The sequence below is a fragment of the Bufo gargarizans genome, chromosome 1 (genome assembly GCF_014858855.1).
Source record: "Bufo gargarizans isolate SCDJY-AF-19 chromosome 1, ASM1485885v1, whole genome shotgun sequence".
Lineage (NCBI taxonomy): Eukaryota > Metazoa > Chordata > Amphibia > Anura > Bufonidae > Bufo > Bufo gargarizans.
In genome coordinates this window covers 396884650-396900213 of record NC_058080.1, presented here as the reverse complement: position 1 = coordinate 396900213, position 15564 = coordinate 396884650, and positions in this window count along the sequence as shown.

Below are 15564 nucleotides of genomic sequence, written 5' to 3'. Positions count from 1 at the left end.
TTCCGATAATGCAGCATGTCCCCCCCGAGGTGATCCTGCCCATGACTGTCTGTATAAGATACGGCCAGTCATCGATCACTTTGGGGCCAAATTCATGGAGGCCTATGTACCTGGAAGGGAGGTCGTGGTTGATGAGTCTCTCATTGCGTTCAAGGGGAGACTCATTTTCCGCCAGTATGTGCCTTCCAAGTGGGCGAGGTATGGCGTGAAGCTATACAAAATTTGTGAGAGTACCTCAGGGTACACTTACAAATTTTGTGTATACGAGGGGCGAGATTCCCGGATTCAACCCCCAGAATGTCCCCCCACTCTGGGTGTTACCGGAAAACTTGTGTGGGACCTTATGCACCCACTGCTGGATAAGGGTTACCACCTGTACGTGGATAACTTTTATACCAGTATCCCCTTGTTCCAGTCCCTTGCCGCCAGATCCACGTCCGCTTGTGGGACCGTGCGGAAAAATCAACGCGGCCTCCCTGTCCACCCCCTTCAGGTACCTATCCCCAGGGGTGAGACCCGTGCCCTTACCACTGGAAACCTGTTGCTGGTCAGGTATATGGACAAGAGGGATGTCCTTATTCTGTCCACAATTCATGGTAACGGCATCACCCCTGTCCCTGTGTGAGGTACCGCGGCAATGGTCCTCAAGCCCGATTGTATCGTCGACTACAATCGGTATATGGGAGGAGTTTATCTCTCGGATCAAGTCCTCAAGACATATAACGCCATGCGCAAAACCCGAGCATGGTACAAAAAAGTTGCTGTCTACTTGGTACAGGTTGCCATGTACAACTCTTTTGTACTATCCCGAAGCGCTGGCAGCACAGGGACATCCCTCCAGTTCTATGAGGCAGTCCTCAAGGCCCTGATCTTTTCGGACCGGGAAAGAGCAGGCCGGAGTACCTCGGGAACTGTAGGCGCCCGGATCGTCCCTGGCCAACACTTTCCAGGTGTGGTCCCCCATACTGGAAAGAAGGGACGAACCCAAAAAAAGTGCAGAGTGTGTCGCAGGAGGGGGATACGGAAGGACTCGACTACTCAGTGCGACACGTGCCCCGATCATCCTCTGCATTGACGGTTGCTTCAGGGAGTATCACACTTCCATGGAGTACTAAATTTATATCCCAATTTAGCACTGACATCGGATAAAAAAAAAATGGTTCTCAGACTTGAGACACCCAAAATAACTAAAATAATTTATTAAAAGTAGACATATTAGGTATTACCGCGTCGGTTATAATCTCCTCTATAAAAATGCCCCATGACCTAACCCCCCAGATTAACACGGTCCAGAAAAAAAAAGATGCATAAAAAGTTTAATAGCAAGTAGAGTTGAGCGAACACCTGGATGTTCGGGTTCGAGAAGTTCGGCCGAACATCCCGGAAATGTTCGGGTTCGGGATCCGAACCCGATCCGAACTTCGTCCCGAACCCGAACCCCATTGAAGTCAATGGGGACCCGAACTTTTCGGCACTAAAACGGCTGTAAAACAGCCCAGGAAAGGGCTAGAGGGCTGCAAAAGGCAGCAACATGTAGGTAAATCCCCTGCAAACAAATGTGGATAGGGAAATTAATTAAAATAAAAATTAAATAAATAAAAATTAACCAAAATCAATTGGAGAGAGGTTCCATAGCAGAGAATCTGGCTTCCCGTCACCCACCACTGGAACAGTCCATTCTCAGATATTTAGGCCCCGGCACCCAGGCAGAGGAGAGAGGTCCCGTAACAGAGAATCTGTCTTCATGTCAGCAGAGAATTAGTCTGCATGTCATAGCAGAGAATGAGGCTTCACGTCAGCCACCACTGCAACAGTCCATTGGCATATATTTAGGCCTAGCACACAGGCAGAGGAGAGAGGTCCCGTAACAGAGAATCTGGCTTCATGTCAGCAGAGAATCAGTCTGCATGTCATAGCAGAGAATGAGGCTTCACGTCAGCCACCACTGCAACAGTCCATTGGCATATATTTAGGCCCAGCACACACACAGGCAGAGGAGAGAGGTCCCGTAACAGAGAATCTGGCTTCATGTCAGCAGAGAATCAGTCTGCATGTCATAGCAGAGAATGAGGCTTCACGTCAGCCACCACTGCAACAGTCCATTGGCATATATTTAGGCCCAGCACACACACAGGCAGAGGAGAGAGGTCCCGTAACAGAGAATCTGGCTTCATGTCAGCAGAGAATCAGTCTGCATGTCATAGCAGAGAATGAGGCTTCACGTCAGCCACCACTGCAACAGTCCATTGGCATATATTTAGGCCCAGCACACACACAGGCAGAGGAGAGAGGTCCCGTAACAGAGAATCTGGCTTCATGTCAGCAGAGAATCAGTCTGCATGTCATAGCAGAGAATGAGGCTTCACGTCAGCCACCACTGCAACAGTCCATTGGCATATATTTAGGCCCAGCACACACAGGCAGAGGAGAGAGGTCCCGTAACAGAGAATCTGTCTTCATGTCAGCAGAGAATTAGTCTGCATGTCATAGCAGAGAATGAGGCTTCACGTCACCCACCACTGCAACAGTCCATTGGCATATATTTAGGCCTAGCACACAGGCAGAGCAGAGAGGTCCCGTAACAGACAATCTGGCTTCATGACAGCAGAGAATCAGTCTGCATGTCATAGCAGAGAATGAGGCTTCACGTCACCCACCACTGCAACAGTCCATTGGCATATATTTAGGCCTAGCACACAGGCAGAGCAGAGAGGTCCCGTAACAGACAATCTGGCTTCATGTCAGCAGAGAATCAGTCTGCATGTCATAGCAGAGAATGAGGCTTCACGTCACCCACCACTGCAACAGTCCATTGGCATATATTTAGGCCTAGCACACAGGCAGAGCAGAGAGGTCCCGTAACAGACAATCTGGCTTCATGACAGCAGAGAATCAGTCTGCATGTCATAGCAGAGAATGAGGCTTCACGTCACCCACCACTGCAACAGTCCATTGGCATATATTTAGGCCTAGCACACAGGCAGAGCAGAGAGGTCCCGTAACAGACAATCTGGCTTCATGTCAGCAGAGAATCAGTCTGCATGTCATAGCAGAGAATGAGGCTTCACGTCACCCACCACTGCAACAGTCCATTGGCATATATTTAGGCCTAGCACACAGGCAGAGCAGAGAGGTCCCGTAACAGACGATCTGGCTTCATGTCAGCAGAGAATCAGTCTGCATGTCATAGCAGAGAATCAGGCTTCACGTCAGCCACCACTGCAACAGTCCATTGTCATAAATTTAGGCCCAGCACCCAGGCAGAGGAGAGAGGTCCCGTAACAGACAATCTGGCTTCATGTCAGCAGAGAATTAGTCTGCATGTCATAGCAGAGAATCAGGCTTCATGTCAGCCACCACTGCAACAGTCCATTGGCATATATTTAGGCCTAGCACACAGGCAGAGGAGAGGTTCATTCAACTTTGGGTAGCATCGCAATATAATGGTAAAATGAAAATAAAAATAGGATTGAATGAGGAAGTGCCCTGGAGTCCAATAATATATGGTTATGGGGAGGTAGTTAATGTCTAATCTGGACAAGGGACGGACAGGTCCTGTGGGATCCATGCCTGGTTCATTTTTATGAACGTCAGCTTGTCCACATTGGCTGTAGACAGGCGGCTGCGTTTGTCTGTAATGACGCCCCCTGCCGTGCTGAATACACGTTCAGACAAAACGCTGGCTGCCGGGCAGGCCAGCACCTCCAAGGCATAAAAGGCTAGCTCTGGCCACGTGGACAATTTAGAGACCCAGAAGTTGAATGGGGCCGAACCATCAGTCAGTACGTGGAGGGGTGTGCACACGTACTGTTCCACCATGTTAGTGAAATGTTGCCTCCTGCTAACACGTTGCGTATCAGGTGGTGGTGCAGTTAGCTGTGGCGTGTTGACAAAAGTTTTCCACATCTCTGCCATGCTAACCCTGCCCTCAGAGGAGCTGGCCGTGACACAGCTGCCTTGGCGACCTCTTGCTCCTCCTCTGCCTTGGCCTTGGGCTTCCACTTGTTCCCCTGTGACATTTGGGAATGCTCTCAGTAGCGCGTCTACCAACGTGCGCTTGTACTCGCGCATCTTCCTATCACGCTCCAGTGCAGGAAGTAAGGTGGGCACATTGTCTTTGTAGCGTGGATCCAGCAGGGTGGCAACCCAGTAGTCCGCACAGGTTAAAATGTGGGCAACTCTGCTGTCGTTGCGCAGGCACTGCAGCATGTAGTCGCTCATGTGTGCCAGGCTGCCCAGGGGTAAGGACAAGCTGTCCTCTGTGGGAGGCGTATCGTCATCGTCCTGCCTTTCCCCCCAGCCACGCACCAGTGATGGACCCGAGCTGCGTTGGGTGCCACCCCGCTGTGACCATGCTTCATCCTCATCCTCCTCCACCTCCTCCTCATCCTCGTCCTCCTCGTCCTCCAGTAGTGGGCCCTGGCTGGCCACATTTGTACCTGGCCTCTGCTGTTGCAAAAAACCTCCCTCTGAGTCACTTCGAAGAGACTGGCCTGAAAGTGCTAAAAATGACCCCTCTTCCTCATCCTCCTCCTCCTCCTCCTGGGCCACCTCCTGTTCCATCATCGCCCTAAGTGTTTTCTCAAGGAGACATAGAAGTGGTATTGTAACGCTGATAACGGTGTCATCGCCACTGGCCATGTTGGTGGAGTACTCGAAACAGCGCAACAGGGCACACAGGTCTCGCATGGAGGCCCAGTCATTGGTGGTGAAGTGGTGCTGTTCTGTAGTGCGACTGACCCGTGCGTGCTGCAGCTGAAACTCCACTATGGCCTGCTGCTGCTCGCACAGTCTGTCCAGCATGTGCAAGGTGGAGTTCCACCTGGTGGGCACGTCGCATATGAGGCGGTGAGCGGGAAGGCCGAAGTTACGCTGTAGCGCAGACAGGCGAGCAGCGGCAGGATGTGAACGCCGGAAGCGCGAACAGACGGCCCGCACTTTATGCAGCAGCTCTGACATGTCGGGGTAGTTGTGAATGAACTTCTGCACCACCAAATTCAGCACATGCGCCAAGCAAGGGATGTGCGTCAAATTGGCTAGTCCCAGAGCTGCAACGAGATTTCGCCCATTATCACACACCACCAGGCCGGGCTTGAGGCTCACCGGCAGCAACCACTCGTCGGTCTGTTGTTCAATACCCCGCCACAACTCCTGTGCGGTGTGGGGCCTGTCCCCCAAACATATGAGTTTCAGAATGGCCTGCTGACGTTTACCCCGGGCTGTGCTGAAGTTGGTGGTGAAGGTGTGTGGCTGACTGGATGAGCAGGTGGAAGAAGAGGAGGAGGAAGCCGAGAAGGAGGAGGTGGCAACAGGAGGCAAAGAATGTTGCCCTGCGATCCTTGGCGGCGGCAGGACGTGCGCCAAACAGCTCTCCGCCTGGGGCCCAGCTGCCACTACATTTACCCAGTGTGCAGTTAGGGAGATATAGCGTCCCTGGCCGTGCTTACTGGTCCACGTATCTGTGGTTAGGTGGACCTTGCTACAGATGGCGTTGCGCAGTGCACACTTGATTTTATCGGATACTTGGTTGTGCAGGGAAGGCACGGCTCTCTTGGAGAAGTAGTGCCGGCTGGGAACAACATACTGTGGGACAGCAAGCGACATGAGCTGTTTGAAGCTGTCTGTGTCCACCAGCCTAAATGACAGCATTTCATAGGCCAGTAGTTTAGAAATGCTGGCATTCAGGGCCAGGGATCGAGGGTGGCTAGGTGGGAATTTACGCTTTCTATCAAATGTTTGTGAGATGGAGAGCTGAACGCTGGCGTGTGACATGGTTGAGACGCTTGGTGACGGAGGTGGTGGTGGTGGTGTTGGTGGTACATCCCCTGTTTGCTGGGCGGCAGGTGCCAACGTTCCTCCAGAGGCGGAGGAAGAGGCCGAGGCGGCAGCAGCAGAATAGGCCGAGGCGGCAGCAGCAGAAGAGGTAGCAGGGGGAGCCTGAGTGACTTCCTTGGTTTTAAGGTGTTTACTCCACTGCAGTTCATGCTTTGCATGCAGGTGCCTGGTCATGCAGGTTGTGCTCAGGTTCAGAACGTTAATGCCTCGCTTCAGGCTCTGATGGCACAGCGTGCAAACCACTCGGGTCTTGTCGTCAGCACATTGTTTGAAGAAGTGCCATGCCAGGGAACTCCTTGAAGCTGCCTTTGGGGTGCTCGGTCCCAGATGGCGGCGGTCAGTAGCAGGCGGAGTCTCTTGGCGGCGGGTGTTCTGCTTTTGCCCACTGCTCCCTCTTTTGCTACGCTGTTGGCTCGGTCTCACCACTGCCTCTTCCTCCGAACTGTGAAAGTCAGTGGCACGACCTTCATTCCATGTGGGGTCTAGGACCTCATCGTCCCCTGCATCGTCTTCCACCCAGTCTTGATCCCTGACCTCCTGTTCAGTCTGCACACTGCAGAAAGACGCAGCAGTTGGCACCTGTGTTTCGTCATCATCAGAGACATGCTGAGGTGGTATTCCCATGTCCTCATCATCAGGAAACATAAGTGGTTGTGCGTCAGTGCATTCTATGTCTTTCACCGCTGGGGAAGGGCTAGGTGGATGCCCTTGGGAAACCCTGCCAGCGGAGTCTTCAAACAGCATAAGAGACTGCTGCATAACTTGAGGCTGAGACAGTTTCCCTGGTATGCATGGGGGTGATGTGACAGACTGATGGGGTTGGTTTTCAGGCGCCATCTGTGCGCTTTCTGCAGAAGACTGGGTGGGAGATAATGTGAACGTGCTGGATCCACTGTCGGCCACCCAATTGACTAATGCCTGTACCTGCTCAGGCCTTACCATCCTTAGAACGGCATTGGGCCCCACCATATATCGCTGTAAATTCTGGCGGCTACTGGGACCTGAGGTAGTTGGTACACTAGGACGTGTGGATGTGGCAGAACGGCCACGTCCTCTCCCAGCACCAGAGGGTCCACTAACACCACCACGACCATGTCCACGTCCGCGTCCCTTACTAGATGTTTTTCTCATTGTTATGGTTCACCACAACAACAAATATATTATTTGGCCCAATGTATTGTATTCAAATTCAGCGGGATATAAATTTGAGGCCTAGTATTTAGGCGCTGGGTGACCGGTATGGATTTAGTGACAGAATTAGACTTGGAAATGCACAGAAGCGTGTGTGTGAAGTTATTCTGAATGACCCAATGTGCACCTTGAATATTATATACCCTTTTGGGATAGATTTCAAATAGCTCTGATATAGCAGGAACCACTAAATTATGAAATTGCTAAATTGGGAATTGTACTTCAACCCAGAACAAAAAATGTGCTTTGACGGGCACTAAATAACTTTCCCAGCTACAACAGTACAGCGGTAACGAGAGATTTAGAGGGATTTAAATTTGAGGCCTAGTATTTAGGCGCTGGGTGACAGGTATGGGTTTAGTGACAGAATTAGACTTGGAAATACACAGTAGCGGGTGTGTGTGAAGTTATTCTGAATGACCCAATGTGCACCTTCAATATTATATACCCTTTTTGGGATAGATTTCAAATAGCTCTGATATAGCAGGAACCACTAAATTATGAAATTGCTAAATTGGGAATTGTACTTCAACCCAGAACAAAAAATGTGCTTTGACGGACACTAAATATCTTGCCCAGCAACAACAGTACAGCGGTGGGTAACGAGAGATTTAGAGGGATTTAAATTTGAGGCCTAGTATTTAGGCGCTGGGTCACCGGTATGGATTTAGTGACAGAATTAGACTTGGAAATGCACAGAAGCGTGTGTGTGAAGTTATTCTGAATGACCCTATGTGCACCTTCAATATTATATACCCTTTTAGGGATAGATTTCAAATAGCTCTGATATAGCAGAAACCACTAAATTATGAAATTGCTAAATTGGGAATTGTACTTCAACCCAGAACAAAAAATGTGCTTTGACGGACACTAAATATCTTGCCCAGCAACAACAGTACAGCGGTGGGTAACGAGAGATTTAGAGGGATTTAAATTTGAGGCCTAGTATTTAGGCGCTGGGTGACAGGTATGGGTTTAGTGACAGAATTAGACTTGGAAATACACAGTAGCGGGTGTGTGTGAAGTTATTCTGAATGACCCTATGTGCACCTTCAATATTATATACCCTTTTAGGGATAGATTTCAAATAGCTCTGATATAGCAGGAACCACTAAATTATGAAATTGCTAAATTGGGAATTGTACTTCAACCCAGAACAAAAAATGTGCTTTGACGGACACTAAATATCTTGCCCAGCAACAACAGTACAGCGGTGGGTAACGAGAGATTTAGAGGGATTTAAATTTGAGGCCTAGTATTTAGGCGCTGGGTCACCGGTATGGATTTAGTGACAGAATTAGACTTGGAAATGCACAGAAGCGTGTGTGTGAAGTTATTCTGAATGACCCTATGTGCACCTTCAATATTATATACCCTTTTAGGGATAGATTTCAAATAGCTCTGATATAGCAGAAACCACTAAATTATGAAATTGCTAAATTGGGAATTGTACTTCAACCCAGAACAAAAAATGTGCTTTGACGGACACTAAATATCTTGCCCAGCAACAACAGTACAGCGGTGGGTAACGAGAGATTTAGAGGGATTTAAATTTGAGGCCTAGTATTTAGGCGCTGGGTCACCGGTATGGATTTAGTGACAGAATTAGACTTGGAAATGCACAGAAGCGTGTGTGTGAAGTTATTCTGAATGACCCTATGTGCACCTTCAATATTATATACCCTTTTAGGGATAGATTTCAAATAGCTCTGATATAGCAGAAACCACTAAATTATGAAATTGCTAAATTGGGAATTGTACTTCAACCCAGAACAAAAAATGTGCTTTGACGGACACTAAATATCTTGCCCAGCAACAACAGTACAGCGGTGGGTAACGAGAGATTTAGAGGGATTTAAATTTGAGGCCTAGTATTTAGGCGCTGGGTCACCGGTATGGATTTAGTGACAGAATTAGACTTGGAAATACACAGTAGCGGGTGTGTGTGAAGTTATTCTGAATGACCCTATGTGCACCTTCAATATTATATACCCTTTTAGGGATAGATTTCAAATAGCTCTGATATAGCAGGAACCACTAAATTATGAAATTGCTAAATTGGGAATTGTACTTCAACCCAGAACAAAAAATGTGCTTTGACGGACACTAAATATCTTGCCCAGCAACAACAGTACAGCGGTGGGTAACGAGAGATTTAGAGGGATTTAAATTTGAGGCCTAGTATTTAGGCGCTGGGTCACCGGTATGGATTTAGTGACAGAATTAGACTTGGAAATGCACAGAAGCGTGTGTGTGAAGTTATTCTGAATGACCCTATGTGCACCTTCAATATTATATACCCTTTTAGGGATAGATTTCAAATAGCTCTGATATAGCAGAAACCACTAAATTATGAAATTGCTAAATTGGGAATTGTACTTCAACCCAGAACAAAAAATGTGCTTTGACGGACACTAAATATCTTGCCCAGCAACAACAGTACAGCGGTGGGTAACGAGAGATTTAGAGGGATTTAAATTTGAGGCCTAGTATTTAGGCGCTGGGTGACAGGTATGGGTTTAGTGACAGAATTAGACTTGGAAATACACAGTAGCGGGTGTGTGTGAAGTTATTCTGAATGACCCAATGTGCACCTTCAATATTATATACCCTTTTTGGGATAGATTTCAAATAGCTCTGATATAGCAGGAACCACTAAATTATGAAATTGCTAAATTGGGAATTGTATTTCAACCCAGAACAAGAAATGTGCTTGAACGGACACTAAATAACTCGCCCAGCTACAGCACTAGGGACAGATTTAGCTGGATATAAATTTGAGGCCTAGTATTTAGGCGCTGGGTGACCGGTATGGATTTAGTGACAGAATTAGACTGGGATATGGCCAAAAAATGAACAGACTATTGCTGGTTAAATGCACTTGGTGTGACAGCTTCACCCTGATGTAGGCTTTAGCCAAAAAACAACCACACCATTGAGGGTTAAATGCACTTGGTCGCAGCTTGTGCTGGCGCACCACAAGACACAAAATGGCCGCCGATCACCCCAGAAAAATGAGACTGACAAACGGTCTGTGCAGCCTAAAAACAGTGAGCAATTGAGGATCAGCAGCTCAATGATCCACAGCTGCAGATCGATCAGTTAATCAAGTCCTTTGGAGGAGTTAATCTGCCTAATCTCGCCCTACTGTCGCAGCCGCAACCTCTCCCTACGCTAATCAGAGCAGAGTGACGGGCGGCGCTATGTGACTCCAGCTTAAATAGAGGCTGGGTCACATGGTGCTCTGGCCAATCACAGCCATGCCAATAGTAGGCATGGCTGTGATGGCCTCTTGGGGCAAGTAGTATGACGCTTGTTGATTGGCTGCTTTGCAGCCTTTCAAAAAGCGCCAAGAAAGCGTCACAAAAGCGCGAAGAAAGCGACGAACACCGAACCCGAACCCGGACTTTTACGAAAATGTCCGGGTTCGGGTCCGTGTCACGGACACCCCAAAATTCGGTACGAACCCGAACTATACAGTTCGAGTTCGCTCATCCCTAATAGCAAGCCATCAAAAAGTCATATAGCCCCCAAAATAGTGCCAATAAAACCATCGTCTCATCCCACAAAAAATGACCCCCCACATAAGATAATCAGATAAAATAAAAAAAATTCAAAATGACTCAGACTTTAGAGATACAAAAAACATTTTTGGGTAGCAAAAAGGATAATATAGTCTAAAACCTAAATAATTGCAAAAAAAACAGACTTATTAGGCATCGCTGCATCCGTAAGAATCTCCTCTATAAAAATACCCCATGACCCAAACCCCCAGATTAACACAGTCAAAAAAAATAGGTGCAAAAAAATAATTTTTGGGTCACCTTACATAACATAAAGTTTAATAGCAAGCGATCAAAAAGTCATATAGCCCCCAAAATAGTGCCAATAAAACCGTCCGCTCATCCCGCAAAAAATGAGCCCCCAAGATAATTGGATAAAAGAAAAAAAAAATGACACAGACTTTAGAGATACCCCAAAAAAAATTTGGATCAAAAAAGATAATATAGTCAAAAACCTAAATAATTGTAAAAAAAAAAGTAGACTTATTAGGTATTGCCGCGTCCGTAAGAATCTCCTCTATAAAAATATCCCATGACCTAAGTACCCAGATTAACACGGTTAAAAAAAAAAAAAAAAAAAAAAGTGCCAAAACCGCTATTTTTGCCACTTTTCCATTTCAATCCGTTTTTTCCGGTAACATAACAAGGGTTAACAACCAAACAAAAGTTAAAATTTATTACCCTGATACTGCAGTTTACAGAAACGCCACATTTGTGGTCGTAAACTGCTGTATCAGTAAAAGGGAGGCCGCAAAAGGAAAGGACCGACATGGTTTCTGGAAGGCCGATTTTGATGGCCTTTTTTATTGACACCATATCCCTTTTGAAGCCCCCCTGATGCCCCCCTAGAGTAAAAACTGATTATACAAACTTTATTAACCCTTTAGGTGTTCCTCAACAGTTAATGGCAAATGGAGATGAAATATCAGAATTTCAATTTTTGGTAACCTTGCCTCACAAAAATGTAATATAGAGCAACCAAAAATCATATTTACCCTAAAAATACTCCCCAAAAAATGCCACCTTATCCCGTAGTTTCCAAAATGGGGTAACCTTTAGGGAGTTTCAACTCCAGTGGTGCATCATGGGGGTTGAAACAGGACACGGTGTAAATAAACCGGTCCATAAAAATCAGCCCTCCAAAAACCAAACGGCGCACCTTTCACTCTACGCCCCGCTGTGTGGCCGTACAGTAGTGTACGGCCACATATTGGGTGTTTCTGTAAATGGCAGAGTCAGGGTAATAAAGATACAGTCTTATTTGGCTGTTAACCCTTGCTTTGTTAGTGGAAAACATGGGTTAAAATGGAAAATAAGGCAAAAAAATGAAATGTTCAAATTTCATCCCCATTTGCCAATAACTCTTGTGCAACACCTAAAGAGTTAACAACGTATGTAAAATCTGTTTTGAATACCTTGAGGGGTGTAGTTTCTTAGATGGGGTCACTTTTAGGGAGTTTATACTCCAGGGGTGCATCAAGGGGGTTGAAACAGGACACGGTGTAAATAAACCGGTCCATAAAAATCAGCCCTCCAAAAACCAAACGGCGCACCTTTCGCTCTACGCCCCGCTGTGTGGCCGTACAGTAGTGTACGGCCACATATTGGGTGTTTCTGTAAACGGCAGAGTCAGGGTAATAAAGATACAGTCTTGTTTGGCTGTTAACCCTTGATTTGTTAGTGGAAAACATGGGTTAAAATGGAAAATAAGGCAAAAAAATGAAATGTTCAAATTTCATCCCCATTTGCCAATAACTCTTGTGCAACACCTAAAGGGTTAACGACGTATGTAAAATCAGTTTTGAATACCTTGAGGGGTGTAGTTTCTTAGATGGGGTCACTTTTAGGGAGTTTCTACTCTAGGGGTGCATCAGGGGGCTTCAAATGGGACATGGTGTAAATAAACCGGTCCATAAAAATCAGCCTTCCAAAAACCAAACGGCGCACCTTTCACTCTACGCCCCGCTGTGTGGCCGTACAGTAGTTTACGGCCATATATTGGGTGTTTCTGTAAACGGCAGAGTCAGGGCAATAAAGATACAGTCTTGTTTGGCTGTTAATCCTTGCTTTGTTAGTGTAAAAAATGGGTTAAAATGAAATATTTGACAAAAAAATGAAATTCTCAAATTTCATCCCCATTTGCCAATAACTCTTGTGCAACACCTAAAGGGTTAACAACGTATGTAGAATCAGTTTTGAATACCTTGAGGGGTGTAGTTTCTTAGATGGGGTCATTTTTGGGTGGTTTCTATTATATAAGCCTCGCAAAGCGACTTCAGACCTGAACTGGTCCCTAAAAATTGAGTTTTTGTAAAAATTTCAAGATTTACTTCTAAATTTCTAAGCCTTATAACATCCCCAAAAAATAAAATATCATTCCCAAAATAATTCAAACATGAAGTAGACATATGGGGAATGTAAAGTCATCACCATTTTTGGGGGTATTACTATGTATTACAGAAGTAGAGAAACTGAAACTTTGAAAATATTTTTTTGACTTAATTTTACCAGTGTCATGAAGTACAATATGTGACGAAAAAACAATGTCAGAACGGCCTGGATAAGTCAAAGCGTTTTAAAGTTATCAGCACTTAAAGTGACACTGGTCAGATTTGCAAAAAATGGCCTGGTCCTAAGGTGTAATAAGGCTGTGTCCTTAAGGGGTTAAAGAGGTTGTTCAACGGCCTTTTGGACAGTTTGGCCCGACCTGTGAAGGGAGTGATACTTACCTGATTCCATGGTGCTGGCTCCTTCGCTCTTCTGACTCTGCTGCAGCTCTCAGGTCACCCATAGGGGACATGTAGACATTGCAGCAGTCATGTGACCCATATAATACTGGCTATTGATGCCGGGACACCGAAGATCTGCAGCGAAGCTGGGGGATCAAAGAAGTTGGACCCCATCTGTGGGGATCAGGTACGTATAAGTCCTTTAATAGATCCAAAATTTGCAAAATGGAGTGGCTCTACCAATCCGTAGGATAGAAAGGTGCTCAATATCTGAGTGCTTACTCCAAAACACCAGAGAGTTGAGAATTATATAATAGTGGAGATATGGCACTCAATATCTGGAAAGTCGCTCAAAACAAATTACTTTATTGGTGTAATTATCGTATTAAAATAATTAAAATGTCATACAAGATACGTAAATTGTACAGAAATTAAATAACATAAGGATAAAATGTCACAAATGACGATACAGTAAAAAACACTCAAGGTATATATATATATATATATATATATATATATACACGTCAGACAGCAAATAAGTACTCTCTCATATTCTGATTGATTCACCACAGAAAATTAAATTGTTGACAATATAACACTATATATGTTATTTATCGATAATTCTATGAAAATTTTTCGATGAGAATTAATCGAGTCACCATTATTTCGATATAATAATCGTTGATTTTCATTACTATAATGCAATTGCAGGCTCTTCGATTTAATTATAAACTGTTATTTCGAATATTTGGGAGAGTCACAATAATTCTTATGTCACAGTTCTTTAAGCTTATCGAATTAAAGTTCGGGAGTTATTAGCTCTAGGTGGCGTCCCACCTATTTTCGAGCTATCTTATTCCCTTACCTCCAACTTCTCAATGTGGCTTGTTTAATCGCCGTTTCCTCAGCGTCCCACGTGTTCGATTTCTCCTTAGTTTCGATTAAGTTGAAAATGGGAGTGTATCACTCCAAGGAGTTTTCAAGCATGAGCTCATATGTAGGACGAGTTGATCACTTAAGAGGTTATTGATAAGGAGGTATAACTGTAGATATCCTTGCGTACGTCAAAAATGGTGGTAATGTGGGGTCCAGATTCCTTCCAGACGCGTTTCGAAGTCCCAAAGGGTGCTGACTTCTTCCCCAGTCACACCTTATAAGCCCTGTACACATTCAGGTTTTGATCAGTATTTGTTCAAGTATACTTTCTCTTCCTAATGATCCCATTATGATCCACATCTAGTTTTGGTTTCAAAACCTGCATCATAAAGTCTGGTGAAAATCTAAATGTGTATGGGCAGCCTTTGAAGTAGGAGCAGTGGTGTAACGTGGGCTGCCAGCACCCGGAGCAAGCCAAGTATTGCGCCCCCTTAAACCAGTGGCCACTCCCCTTTTTTACAGATAATGTAGTAGATATCACTTGCAGTCATATGTAACACCACAGATAACACAGTGATAACTCTCTGAGTACAGATAATGTAGCAGTCATAGGTAACACCACAGATAACAGTGATAACGCTCTGAGTACAGATAATGTAGTAGATGGGTGTGAGCCCCCAGAATTCAGAACAAGCACAGTGTGAACTAAAGTCTGGGGCCAGGATGCTACAGTGTGTGCCAAATTCTATATCCACCCTCTCATCGCTACAGTACCTACAGGGTAATACAGCACACATACCTCTTACAGCTAGTGATGTCGTCTTTGATGTAGATGTTCTCTTTCCTCATCTTATCCTTTCAGACCAGACCACAATTTTTCAGCCATTTCTCGTCGCTGCAGTTTCACAAAATGAATAATAGTTTACTACTTTTCCATCATCCCCCCATCTTCTGGACAAATCATCCTACCACCCCCAATACTGTGATCACCAATATTATACTGCAGAAACAGATAAACCCCCTGATAATAATAGTACCATGCAGATAGTGCCCTTCAATAATTATTGGCACACGGTGCCCTAAAATAACTGCGCCCAGCAAATTGTGGTAAGCTGATACTGTGCCAAGGTGCCCCCACAGTAATAGTGCTCCCAAAAGTCCCATTAATAGTAATAATTCTCTGCTAGAGCACACATGGTAGTAATAGTGCTCCTACAGGGCCCAGATGTCCCCACTGTGCCCCAGAAGTAATAAGGCTCCCATAGTGTCCAACGTAGTAATCATGTTCCTCATAGACCTCCAGTAGTAATAAAGCCCACCATAATTCCCCCCCAGTAGTAATAATTCTCCCTATAATGTGACAGTACAAA